This window comes from Paramormyrops kingsleyae, chromosome 5, assembly GCF_048594095.1.
Source record: "Paramormyrops kingsleyae isolate MSU_618 chromosome 5, PKINGS_0.4, whole genome shotgun sequence".
In the NCBI taxonomy this organism is placed as follows: Eukaryota; Metazoa; Chordata; class Actinopteri; order Osteoglossiformes; family Mormyridae; genus Paramormyrops; species Paramormyrops kingsleyae.
In genome coordinates this window covers 16,059,454-16,074,020 of record NC_132801.1, presented here as the reverse complement: position 1 = coordinate 16,074,020, position 14,567 = coordinate 16,059,454, and the positions used below count along the sequence as shown (strand labels likewise).

Sequence of the window (14,567 nt, the reverse complement as noted above, 5' to 3'; positions counted from 1 at the left end):
TAGACCAACCCGAGGCTCCTGAGCAGTATTCGGCTCTTTGAGTGCCCCCTTGTTGCTTTGAAAAAGAATGAAGAAATAGGCGTAACTCAAAGTAATTTTAATCATTTTTATTAGAGGAAAGTAAAACGTAACTGTTAAAGCAGTCATATCTGGTTTAGTTTACGTGGACTTAACTGTCTATTAAAAAACCACCAGTAGTTTAAAGTGTGATGTAACACATTAATACTGTGGATCAACACACATTATTTATCACTGGCTACCAAGAAGAATTAAAAATACATGAGGAAAATCATGAATTTAAAGATGAATGGATGTATGTTTGCTTTCATAGCCTCTACAGTTGGCTTCCCTGTATATTTAATATGCACTGAGAAGCAATCAAACAACAAGCAGTCAAATGTCCTTTGTCATATTTTGCGTGTATTTAATGTTTATATTTCAGATATAGAGATTCGGGTGTAAAGTCTGAAACAGTGGCAAGCACAGCACTGTGCGACGAATTATACAAATGTGTATAACTTCAAACCTATCTACCAACTCACTCTGGTATGAAGCGTTTTAATTGCAGTTAGCTAGGGAAGACTCTCCACATGCACTTGAGAGAAAAGAAGAGTGTGAACTGGATAAAGTTTAAGAAATTGCTGCGATACCCTTAAAAAACACAGATCTTTGAAGTGCATTCATTGGGAATAAATGAAGCGGCCATGGATAAAACCATTAATACAAGCAAAGGATAAATCCTGCTTGGGATCAACATTTTACCTGTCCTGATGCTAACAGAACAGCGACAAAAGTTATAGTTACGTGATGTATAGAAATATAACCAGACAACAATACAGTAGGGTGCAAGATTTTATTGAATGCACATTTTAAGTAGAGTGCATTTTATTTGAGCACATGGCAGCCACAGTTCCTCTTCCTGCGCAGGGTTACGGGGATATTAATATCCCAGAAGAGCAGCACAACATAGGCTGCAAAAAGGCTGCGACAGGAGGACTTCATTTGGGGCTGCCCTTGGTCTGGTGGTAGGAGACTCTTAGGTTGAACATGGAACCCATTTCTTGAAATTCTGTGGTGAACAGAGCCAGCACCAACCATCAGACTAGTGTTACCTGAAGCATAATAACTCCTAATGCATCCAGCACCATTTTAACTCCTTAAAACTAAGCCCAGTACCTTGATGAGCATCTTGGGTATCCTGAGGAGGGATTTGATAAAAGTGCTGACCCTCCTATGTCTGCTGCCCAATCTAATTTTTGGGGCCTGGGCGTCTCCCTCACAGTCTGCATCACCTGAAAACAATAATGCAGGATGAGTACAGGCCTTTGTACCACCTTCCTTTAACTTCTTCTTGAGCTTTGGCCATGGGCATATGCTAATCACTCTGTTGAAAGGTGTGCGATCCGCAGGTGATACAGTACCTGTCTCGGCTGCTGTAGCTGGACTGCAGAAATCGTCAGGGACAGCAGGGGTGCATATTTCCTGACCATGAGGTGGGTTGCGGTCCAGGTGGAGAAAATACAAAATGATGTTTCTCCGCAAAGACTCCACAGACTCCTTGAGCTTCTTGTCGGCAATGTCAGCCGCCGGTTCAACAATGAAGCACCTTGATTTGCTTCTGTGTACGGTGAAGCTGAAATTAGTAGTTTTAAAAAATACCTCCACGCGCCAGACTGCCTTCATTTGGTTGCACATTTTAATGCTTAATTGATTGTTAAAGAGAGAGAACTGAATGGGTCTTGCTATGGTGCTGCAAAAGGTCGTTCTGAGACTCGGGAACTGCGCCTCAGAATTTATACGTGGCTATTGCCTACGTAGTCTTAGAACGCCTTCGTCACAATCGTCTCCATGGAAATGGAATTCAGCGGGACAGCGTCACGTGTGGCAAATGCAGCCAATGACATACCTAGTTGTGACAGCGATGGCTTGCCTAGGGGAAGTTTAACATAATAACATTTCCATCCTCACAATGACTTTCTTTGCGGTCCGAATCGATCCAATAACAAGGTTTCCTGTACCGATGCTGATAATCTGTGCCGGCCAGACAACCCTGCGACAAAAATCGGCCACGGACTGACGATGAGGTGAAATTTGACGATTTGGGTGAGGGGGGTTGCCGGCAGATTAATCATTACTTCCCCTAGACTGGGGATGGGAAGCAAATAATATCCAAAGGGGAGCAGCGGAACCGGGAATCATAATATATTTATAAATACGGTGGAAACTGCATATAGTGATCAGTCGCATATATAGCTCAAAAAGCAATTGGGACAAAATCATTACTGTACAAATTCTGTTTAAATAATTCGCGTATAATAATCAAGTAGTCCGCTTACAGTGTTTGTTTTAAGCGTGATAACAAATTAAAACAGTGGTATTTTATTTTATTTTTTACTTTACTTTGATCGCCCTACTAGTACTTTACCTTGCGGTAGCCTAGGGCTGGACAATAATTCGATATCAATATATATCGCGATAGAATTTTTTTCGATAACGGTGATACGATTTTTAAACACATTTCCAATATTTCGATATACATTTGAATATTATATATATTCACCGGCTTTTAAAAATTTATCACAAGTGCTAAACAGCGCGTATTCAAATCGCATTCGCATGGTAATTTGCTGAACAACGCAGCTGTGAAACGTGATCAGGTAAAACTTTTTTAGACAGCATAAATAATATTGAAGCATTTGTTTTCAAGCAGACTGTTAAAGGCAAAAGCAACAAAGCATTTTAGACTTTGTAAAGAAACCATAGTAACCACGTGTATGATACTTTTCAGAGCTGTGTCAGAGCGAAATGACTCGTGAATTTAATTTTGACACTGGTTAGCTTTTTGTAAAAACGAACTACAGTACACCCCGCAGGTTTTTTGTGATTTTGTGAGCGATCTTTGTGTTTTCAATGTTGGAGAATATAATTAAAGGTTTGTATCAAGAAACGACGGTGGTTTTTATTGTATACTGGTAAATCTCTGCTGTTAGTTGGTGGTATGCCTTTTGTTAGCCAACATGTATGTCGGGGCCGGCTCTACGCTGGGGCAACGCCCCCTTAAGCAAACATCCTGCCCCCTTAAATCAAACTTTTAGAAGTTGAGGAAGAAAATAATAATTACCCACAAACTGAATATGGACAAGATTTACTACAGTAGCTGAAAAATCCACTGAAAAAGGCACAAACGAGATGATAAGTTTCACTTCTTGTTCGCTCTTTCCCTCCGTGTTCTGTTTGTGCGCGGGCTCACGCAGCACTCGGCAGATCCCCCACTCACCCTCCCCCCAGCTAAACATCCAATCACTGTTAGTATGCAAATGAGCCAGTTTCTCAGTAGGCAGGGCAGAGCGAAATGAGCTGCGTGATTGCGGAAGGTTTAGAGGAAACAGCAATCTCTCTCGTCAAAATCATAGTGACTAGTGAGATCATGGTTCGAATTATTTTTGTCTATTTGGGGGGGTCTTGATCGGGGGGTACTGTACCCCCCCCAAATAGACAAAAATAGCAGTTTGGGGGGGGGGGGTATTAACATTTTTCTTGTTTTTTTTTTTTTTAAGAAAGATAACCTCACCTTGTAGGAAAATTTTATGTAAAACGATTTTAGACACCCCTAGTGTGGATCGTACCATTTGAACCACCTTGGCGCTAGAAGCAGCTTAGCCAGTCGGTTACGTCATTCATTCTCATTGAGCGACTTGTTCGTTGTGATTTCAAGATTCTTTATTCGTCACATACATAGTTATAACAAGTACAACATGTAGTGAAATGAACCCTGACCGATCCTATTTTTCAGTTTTATATTTCAAGACTCGGTGAATTGATTTTTTCTTTTTCATAACTTAGCCTACCCTTTTTAGTTTTGGTGATATTGGCAATAGTGAAAAGTGTTTTGTTGGGTTCAAATATGTTTGATATAGGCCATCCAATTAAGGTAAATGTCTTGTTTTTAATCTGATGAGGAATATTTTATTTTATTTTTTGTTTTAATTTTCAGTTTTCCCCCTGAGGGATTGCCACCTTACTGTGGTCAGGGGCTTTGCGTGCCTCAGTGACCCTAAGAGCTACACCAGCAGAAGCTTAGCCTTCAGGTGGGACACCCAAGTTGGACAGGTCTTAGGGCAGAGGCCTGACAAAGTGCAATCCAATTACATGACAAAAACAATTATCCAGAGCACCACCCCACCCCTTTCCCGCCTTTGTCGCCACCATGTGCCCCCTTCACATTTCTGTCTGCCCCCTCATATATGCATGTCTAGAACCGGCCCCGATGTATGTACATATTTATAGCATGCCGATCGCGTCAAATAAATCGCGGCAATGCCAAAAACCCGTGCATGTACATTCTCAGTTATTAACGCACATAAATACATTTCAAGCAGATGCTAATATATTGCTGCCATATTGGTTTTCGGTTATCTCGATCATCGGTTATCTCGACGCTTTTTGGCAACCCCCTAGGCCGGCGACATAACCGGGTTCGACTGTATATGAATAATCAGCCTGTTCTAGTTTAAATGGAAATATATTATTGTTAATAAGCTGAGTCTGAGAGTTTTATTTATTTGATAGTTTATTTCACATTTCTTGTTTGTAAAGGCTAAATACAAATAAAAAGTGAACCTTTTTTTTTGTACTGTTTTTATTAAAAAAAAATTATATAATTTTAATAGGAGGAGCCTGGAGGTATTATAGACTTTGCAAATTCAGTTTGCAGACATCCATTGTGCGTGTCCTCGGCAGTTTTTTCCTGAGGCTTTTTAATATTGTCCATATCGATATCGGAATTATATCGTATCGACCAAAATTAAGAAATATATCGTGATATAAATTTTTGCCATATCGTCCAGTCCTACGGTAGCCCATCTGCTTCTGACTATAGATACCCGAAGCTAATGCGGTGTGCACAGAAAACATGACAGGACAGTCATTTTCTCTCAGTGACAAATATAGGCTCATTAAAGCTTATGATAAGCTGCCAAAAACAAGCCACCGAGATGCAGCAGCGAAACTACAATAAGCCCTTTGAGGCAACGTAGCGTCGTGAAAATGCGCTGTTAATAAAATTGAATATTGAATATTTATGTACAGTGATACTGTATTGTATTAATATAGCCTATTTGAATAATACACAGTTCAGTAATTTAATTTATACAGCACTGTAATTTGAAAATTGTTCGAAATAGCTAGCCTATACTGTACTTTGAAATTATTCATAAAATTAAGTACATAGCGAAGCTGTCCGTTTTATTGCCTTATGTCCATGAAATAAATATACAAATCTCAATTACATGGGTCTCTGCCTGAGACATAAAGAAGAAGAAAAAAAAATCATGATAAATATTGATGATCGAATGGAAGCGGTCACCTGATTAGCGCGTGACGTGTGGGTAACGGCCGGCGACAGTCAGTTTAAAACATGGAGTCAGAGAAAACGGCGTTGCAACGTAAAGTCGGAGTATATATGATCCCTGCGTGACTTTTAAGGATCTGTTGGGCAAGTCCGCAACTTTAAAGACGTTTGTAAGATGGAGTAGAGTGCGATGGAGTACCAACTCCCTACGCTGCTTGTAATACGTGCAAAGTCATAGTCAAATATGCACCTGACTCCGGGACAATTAGCATGTCGAGACACACTTGTAGCAGCAGATCGCTTGGTAATGAAGTGCAGCGAGAAGTTCCAGAAATTGTGAAGATCAGGCTCAGGAACACGATGGCTCGCATGTGGAGGCAAGATTTGAGACCTTTTGTTTTTATAGAAGGACAAGAATTCATCGACGTGGCGAAGGACTTGCTTCTCATCGGTGCGACTTGCATTGAGATCGAAGGAGTCTTAGCACGGAGTGTTTCTCGCCATCTCGAGAAGGATTATGAAAAAATAAAGAAATTTGTAATAGAACGGCTCCAACAGGTATGCCTGCTTTCAATATATCTCGGCTACGTGTTGTAATTGTTATGCTGGTATAATGAAGTACACGTACTAGATTTGGAGTAGGCTTCACTCTAGTACTCTGTCAGCTTTTAACAGTGCTGGACCAATTATATGAATAACTGAACAGAATAGTGATGGGCCACACTTTGCTTATTAGTAGTTTATTTTAGTCAAACGCAGATTATATACACTTCTCGCACAAACGCGCGTTTTGTCCTAATGTCTTCTTGAATCAGTGTGCACACGTGCGATCCTGCCCTATTCTGTTCTGTCTTCCGAAGTAAACATGCCTTCAATATATTCTGGTTAATGTGTTGTGTGACCAGTTTGCCGCAAGGAGCCCTCGAGCCACGCGGGAAGCTCCTTGCTGGGAGTCGGGCTGTGGAAACTAAGGGTGCGTTCCACTTGGGCTTAGGTCTGTCTGCAGCTGACGTGACGTGGAGCGAGATCTGCCGGCGGCTGCAGGGGTGGAGTATAAATTGACTGCAGCCAAGTCGGACAACTTCTACTCCTAATCTGCGAGAGCTGACTACAATGGCAGCACTGCCAGAAGATAACGATGAAACAAATAAAGCAGCGCAACACTGCAGTAACTAACAATAAATAAACCAGTAACTTACGTGTACTATTAGAGCATTTATGTCATTTATTTAAACTTTATTTTACCAGGTAAATTAACTGAAAACCAGTTCTCACTGCTTTAGGTGATATTCGGGAGAAATAGCAGATAAAGCATCGGAACTTCCTGGGATACCAACGTCATTCGTGTAATTAAACTCTTCAGCCAATAAGGGCAAAGTTCTGTCGTCATGGAGGCGGTTCCAGTTTGTGCAGCCGACTGAGAGGCGCTGCTCGATCTGTGTTGATGACTGGATGGCAAGATGTATTCAGTCAGTGGTACATATTGATCGAAATGGTAACATACTTGGACTGGAGGATTTTTATGCTAAATATGATACTGTTTGTTCTAAGGAGTTATATAACAAAATTATAATGAATATACCAGTAGCCCTTATTCAGGCAATTGGAAAAGATCCATTCCTACTTCTCTCCATGGATCTCGAGGTTTTTCCTGTGGCCTCATGGGCTCCTTTGGCTGTCGATATCTGTAGCGCTGGCAAGTCTCACAGTGTTGTACATAAGCCTCAATGTCCTTGTGCATGCCCGGCCAGTACATCCTCTAGTGCCAGTCAAATCTCAGGAGATCGCTTTGGTTATGTCAGGTCTATTTTGTTATCCATATCTGGAACCTTGTCTTTCAATGTACATGTTAACCTGCTTTTTTAAGATGGAGAATGGGTAGTCATTTAAACTTGGTGAGTTGAAATGTCAAGGGTTTAAACCACCCCGTTAAAAGAAGGAAGGTGTTCTCACACCTCAAACAGTATAAAGCAGCAGTTGCTTTTTTACAAGAAACACACATTCGAGGATCTGATAACTCTCGTCTTATGTCCCGGTGGTGGGGTCAACATTTTCATTCTACTTTTCAGGCTAAGGCTAGAGGTGTCTCAATTCTTATCAGCCAAAACATTCCCTTTGAGAAACATAATGTAATCTCGGATGACAATGGTCGGTATGTTTTTGTTTCAGGAAAATTATATAACACCAAAGTAATACTGGCCAATGTATATGCCCCCAATGCTGATAATGTAGATTTTTTTGAGCGTGTTTTCTCTCTACTACCGGATCTGAGCTCATACTCTCTCATACTTGGCAGTGATTTTAACTGTTGGCTGGATCCTGTGCTAGATCGATCTTCTGCTATCCCTGTTACAATTAGTAAATCTGCTTCATTTATTCAGTCCTTTTTTTTAAATCTAATTATGGTGTCTCTGATGTATGGCGTTTTCTCCATCCTAATGATAGAGGGTACTCGTTCTTCTCACAGGTCCACCGTACTTATTCTAGGATTGATTATTTCCTAATTGATAGTCAGTTGATCTCACTAGTTCTCTCTTGTGATTACCGGGGCATAGTAATATCTGATCATGCCCCTGTTGTGTTATCCATGACCTTTCCCGATGTCTCCCAATACAAGAGACATTGGCGTTTTAACTCAACTCTCCTGACAGATAAGAACTTTTTGAAATTCATGGCAGAGCAAATAATATTCTTTTACCAAACAAATTCTACACCTGGGATCTCCACCCTGGTAATATGGGATACGTTAAAAGCCTACCTTAGGGGACAAATTATTTCTTATACCGTTAACCTGAAGAAAAAGGCACATGCAGAGCGGCTTGAGTTGGCCAGTCAAATTAAAGAAATAGATCAGCTTTATGCTAAGTTCAAAAATCCTCAGCTGTATGATAAACGAGTGGAGCTCCAGGCTAAATTTGGCCTCCTCTCGACATATTCAATTGAACGCCAGCTTTTGAGGAGTAAGAGTTCGTTTTATATTCATAGTGATAAATCGGGCAAGATGCTAGCCAACCAGCTGAAAGGTGTCCAGGCAAAACGGCATATCACAAAAATTCGATTGGATAATGGTAACATCACTTCTGACTATTCTAAAATTAATGATACTTTCCGGACTTTCTACTCTCAACTCTATACTTCTGAAGCTCCACAAGATAGTACTCTGATGGAGAATTTTTTAAACTCTTTGAATATTCCTATGCTTTCCTCTGACAATAGGATGAGATTAGATGAACCTATTTCACAGGAGGAAATAGAGGCAGCCATTTCTTCTCTGCAGTCTGGTAAATCCCCAGGATCTGACGGTTTTCCTGTTGAATTTTTTAAAGCATTTTCATCGCTGCTATCACCTAAATTATGTTTAGTTTTGACTGATTCCCTTATGTGTGGTAAACTGCCTTCATCTTTTAATGAGGCATGCATCACCCTTGTCCCAAAAAAAGGTAAAGATCCTGTTGAATGTTCGTCATATAGGCCAATTTCCTTGTTAAATGTTGACGTTAAAATTTTAGCCAAAGTTTTAGCCCGCAGGCTGGAAAATATTATACCCTCTATATCTGAGGATCAAACCGGCTTTATAAAAAATCGTTATTCCTATTTTAATATCCGTCGTTTATTTGATATATTATATTCCCCTTCCGGTCAGACTCCTGAATGTATCCTCTGTCTAGATGCAGAAAAGGCATTTGAATATTTATTTGCAACTTTAGAAAAATTCAATTTTGGATCTAAATTTATCTCATGGATAAAGCTATTATATCTGTGCCCGTTCACTTCTGTTCTTACTAATTCACAACAGTCACAACCCTTTAATCTTCAACGGGGAACACGTCAAGGGTGCCCCTTAAGTCCATTGCTTTTTGATCTGGCTATAGAGCCACTTGCTATTGCACTTCGAAGCTGTGGGGATGTTTCAGGTATCTGGAGGAGAGGAGTTGAGCATAAAGTATCCCTGTACGCAGACGACTTGTTGATTTATGTGTCAAACCCGAGAATATCTCTGCCTTCCATGATTTCAATATTTACTCAATTTGGTAGTTTTTCAGGATATAAATTGAACTTGCACAAAAGTCAGTTGTTCCCTGTGGATGGAGCACCCATTTCTGAATATTCTAATTTCCCATTTAAATTGGCACAGGACCAATTTACTTACCTGGGTATAACAGTTACAAGGAAGCACAAATGGCTCTTTAAAGAAAAATTTCTTACGCTATTGAATCATACAAAACAGTCCTTGACACAATGGTCCCCTCTTTCTGTATCTTTAGTGGGGAGAATTAATTCCGTTAAAATGAACGTACTACCTAAATTTTTGTATCTGTTCCAGTCAATACCTACCTTTATTCCTAAATCTTTTTTTGTTTCTTTAGATTCAGATATATCCTCTTATATATGGAGAGGAAGGCATCCCCGTTTGAATAAAGCTCATCTCCAGAAATCTAGGCGTTATGGGGGCCTGGCTTTGCCTAATTTCCGTTATTACTATTTGGCAGCTAATATACGCTGTATTGTGTTTTGGTTCTATTCCCAAAACAAAGATAATTGTCCATCCTGGGTGTCATTGGAATTGAATTCAGCTAAAGAATCTTCTGTTTTGGCACTTCTTGGATCCTCACTTCCTTTAGCCCGAAACAAGTCAATTGATAATCCGGTTGTCTGGCATACTGTGAGAGTATGGGCTCAGATGAGAAAACACTTCAATTTAACTGGTTTTTCTCTTTTGAGTCCAATTTTATCAAATCATCTTTTTCAGCCCTCTTTATCCGACCCTGTATTTTATGATTGGCATAGAAAGGGAATTGTGTGTTTTAATGATTTGTTTTTCAACAATAGCTTCGCATCTTTTACTCAACTTTCTGATAAATTTGATCTCCCAAATACTCATTTTTTTAGATATCTGCAGATTAGACACTTTCTCAAATCTCTAATTCGGACTTTCCCTGAGTCACCAGTTATGAATGCAGCTGATATGTTTCTTACTTTGCAACCAACGCGCAAAGGGTTAATATCCGTTATTTATGACAAACTGGCTGGTATGAAATGTCCTTCTATTAATAGAATCAAAACTGCTTGGGAACAGGATTTTAACGTGTCATTGAGTGAGGACACTTGGGACTCAATATTTAAGTTGGTTAATTCAACATCTTTATGTGCCTGCCATTGTCTTTTACAGTTTAAAATTGTGCACAGAGTTCATATGTCCAAAGTCAAACTATCGCGTATTTACCCGAATGTGGATCCCCGCTGTGACAAATGTGGAAATGAGGATGCTTCGCTTATTCACATGTACTGGTCGTGTCCTAGTCTTGAAGAATACTGGAGGGGGATATTTCAAACCCTGTCCTTAGTCCTCAAACAGCCTATACACCCCGACCCTTTGATCGCGCTCTTTGGCCTCAGTGATGCTGATACATGTCTGACCCCGGTGAAACGCCGGACACTATCCTTTGCTTCCCTTCTAGCCAGACGTGCAGTCTTACTCAGATGGAAAGGTGCTGCTCCACCCACCCATGCTCAATGGATGATGGACCTTATGTCCTGTTTAAGCCTCGAAAAGATACGCTACTCGATTAGTGATACCAGCAAAGAATTTCAGAAGTTATGGGGGCCCTTCCTGGAGTATTTTTCAAGTCTTCGGTCTCAGACTCCGTCTATTAGTAATACCCAGTAAGGTTCCAGAAACAATATTGTCGTCGTGTTCTTTTTAATTAATCAATCTGGCAAGAGGATGGGGTTATTATGTGGTAAGGTTTTTGGGTTTAGAGTTGCAGACCTTGTTATCATTACTGTTTTTTTGAATATGTCTAAATTATCATTTTTTTCTATAATACTCTACTGCAATGTTATCTGATTTCTTCATGCAACCCTTTCAGAATTGACGTATTTAGTGAGGTCATATTTAGTGAGGTCTTTTGAAATAACGTGTGTGCTTTTTGTTTTGTTGCTGGTCTCTTTCTCATGTTTTAAAATCAATAAAAATATCTTTGAGAAAACAGGGGTGGCCAATGTTATCCGCAAAGGGCCAATGTGTATGCGGGTTTTCGCTGAAACTCCCTAATTAGATTACTAATTAGAGGACTGATTGGCTGAAGAGTCCTCACACCTGGCTTTGAACAGCAGACCTACAGGTTATCACAAAAAACCTGCATACACACCGGCCCTTTGCAGATCAGATTGGCCACCCCTGATTTAAAACAACAAAAGGGGAGATGTATTGATATGTAATGTGCTATGTGTAGTTCCACCACTAGTGGGCAGTGTGACATTTGGTTATAAGCCTGCTAATAGTAACGTGTGTAATGGCAGTTTCTTCAAGTAAAGGTTCCAACTATGCAGCACTGGTGTATGTGTCTCGTCAATACATCTGATCATCCAACTATATAGCCTAGTAGTTGGCCATTACTAGAAATAGCATAGGAACCCATGGACAGTATTTTTTTTAGCAGGCAAAAAAAAAATCGCACCAAGATGGGACAGGAATCATCCGTTTTGGGATTGCGCGGTACAGGATTTTAAACGTTATTTTGCATGGGATCGGGACGGTACAGGAATTTTTCGTGGCAGGGGAATGGTACCAGAGTGAAAATCCACTCCCGAGTCACCCTCTGGCCTAGACCAACCCGAGGCTCCTGAGCAGTATTCGGCTCTTTGAGTGCCCCCTTGTTGCTTTGAAAAAGAATGAAGAAATAGGCGTAACTCAAAGTAATTTTAATCATTTTTATTAGAGGAAAGTAAAACGTAACTGTTAAAGCAGTCATATCTGGTTTAGTTTACGTGGACTTAACTGTCTATTAAAAAACCACCAGTAGTTTAAAGTGTGATGTAACACATTAATACTGTGGATCAACACACATTATTTATCACTGGCTACCAAGAAGAATTAAAAATACATGAGGAAAATCTTGAATTTAAAGATGAATGGATGTATGTTTGCTTTCATAGCCTCTACAGTTGGCTTCCCTGTATATTTAATATGCACTGAGAAGCAATCAAACAACAAGCAGTCAAATGTCCTTTGTCATATCTTGCGTGTATTTAATGTTTATATTTCAGATATAGAGATTCGGGTGTAAAGTCTGAAACAGTGGCAAGCACAGCACTGTGCGACGAATTTTACAAATGTGTATAACTTCAAACCTATCTACTAAGTCACTCTGGTATGAAGCGTTTTAATTGCAGTTAGCTAGGGAAGACTCTCCACATGCACTTGAGAGAAAAGAAGAGTGTGAACTGGATAAAGTTTAAGAAATTGCTGCGATACCCTTAAAAAACACAGATCTTTGAAGTGCATTCATTGGGAATAAATGAAGCAGCCATGGATAAAACCATTAATACAAGCAAAGGATAAATCCTGCTTGGGATCAACATTTTACCTGTCCTGATGCTAACAGAACAGCGACAAAAGTTATAGTTACGTGATGTATAGAAATATAACCAGACAACAATACAGTAGGGTGCAAGATTTTATTGAATGCACATTTTAAGTAGAGTACATTTTATTTGAGCACATGGCAGCCACAGTTCCTCTTCCTGCGCAGGGTTACGGGGATATTAATATCCCATAAGAGCAGCACAACATAGGCTGCAAAAAGGCTGCGACAGGAGGACATCATTTGGGGCTGCCCTTGGTCTGGTGGTAGGAGACTCTTAGGTTGAACATGGAACCCATTTCTTGAAATTCTGTGGTGAACAGAGCCAGCACCAACCATCAGACTAGTGTTACCTGAAGCATAATAACTCCTAATGCATCCAGCACCATTTTAACTCCTTAAAACTAAGCCCAGTACCTTGATGAGCATCTTGGGTATCCTGAGGAGGGATTTGACGAAAGTGCTGACCCTCCTATGTCTGCTGCCCAGTCTGATTTTTGGGGCCTGGGGGTCTCCCTCACAGTCTGCATCACCTGAAAACAACAATAATGCAGGGTGAGTACAGGCCTTTGTACCACCTTCCTTTAACTTCTTCTTGAGCTTTGGCCATGGGCATATGCTAATCACTCTGTTGAAAGGTGTGCGATCCGCAGGTGATACAGTACCTGTCTCAGCTGCTGTAGCTGGACTGCAGAAATCGTCAGGGACAGCAGGGGTGCATGTTTCCTGACCATGAGGTGGGTTGCGGTCCAGGTGGAGAAAATACAAAATTATGTTTCTCCGCAAAGACTCTACAGACTCCTTGAGTTTCTTGTCGGCAATGTCAGCCACCGGTTCAACAATGAAGCACCTTGATTTGCTTCTGTGTACGGTGAAGCTGAAATTATTCGTTTTAAAAAATACCTCCACGTGCCAGACTGCCTTCATTTGGTTGCACATTTTAATGCTTTATTGATTGTTAAAGATAAAGAACTGAATGGAACTTGGTATGGTGCTGCAAAAGGTCGTTCTGAGACTCGGGAACTGCGCCTCAGAATTTATACGTGGCTATTGCCTACGTAGTCTTAGAACGCCTTCGTCACAATCGTCTCCATGGAAATGGAACTCAGCGGGACAGCGTCACGTGTGGCAAATGCAGCCAATGAGATACCTAGTTGTGACAGCGATGGCTTGCCTAGGGGAAGTTTAACATAATAACATTTCCATCCTCACAATGACTTTCTTTGCGGTCCGAATCGATCCAATAACAAGGTTTCCTGTACCGATGCTGATAATCTGTGCCGGCCAGACAACCCTGCGACAAAAATCGGCCACGGACTGACGTTTAGGTGAAATTTGACGATTTGGGTGAGGGGGGTTGCCGGCAGATTAATCATTATACTTCCCCTAGACTGGGGATGGGAAGCAAATAATATCCAAAGGGGAGCAGCGGAACCGGGAATCATAATATATTTATAAATACGGTGGAAACTGCATATAGTGATCAGTCGCATATATATAGCTCAAAAAGCAATTGGGACAAAATCATTACTGTACAAATTCCGTTTAAATAATTCGCGTATAATAATCAAGTAGTCCGCTTACAGTGTTTGTTTTAAGCGTGACAACAAATTAAAACAGTGGTATTTTATTTTTTACTTTACTTTGATCGCCCTACTAGTACTTTACCTTGCGGTAGCCCATCTGCTTCTGATTATAGATACCCGAAGCTAATGCGGTGTGCACAGAAAACATGATAGGACAGTCATTTTCTCTCAGTGACAAATATAGGCTCATTAAAGCTTATGATAAGCTGCCAAAAACAAGCCACCGAGATGCAGCAGCGAAACTACAATAAGCCCTTTGAGGCA

General features: G+C 40.5%; 2 long non-coding RNA genes across 2 annotated transcripts; one reads left to right on the top strand and one right to left on the bottom strand.

Annotated features, from left to right (window-relative positions):
• Positions 1-839: 839 nt before the first annotated feature.
• LOC140590860 (uncharacterized) lies at positions 840-2,264 on the bottom strand. The gene is made up of 3 exons (XR_011991734.1): positions 1,422-2,264; positions 1,177-1,292; positions 840-1,069 (listed from the first exon to the last, which is right to left on the bottom strand). It is a non-coding gene; the product is annotated as an uncharacterized lncRNA (long non-coding RNA).
• Positions 2,265-5,354: 3,090 nt separating this feature from the next.
• Positions 5,355-11,682, top strand: LOC140590861 (uncharacterized). Its single transcript, XR_011991735.1, has 2 exons — positions 5,355-5,908; positions 6,345-11,682. It is a non-coding gene; the product is annotated as an uncharacterized lncRNA (long non-coding RNA).
• Positions 11,683-14,567: the final 2,885 nt, after the last annotated feature.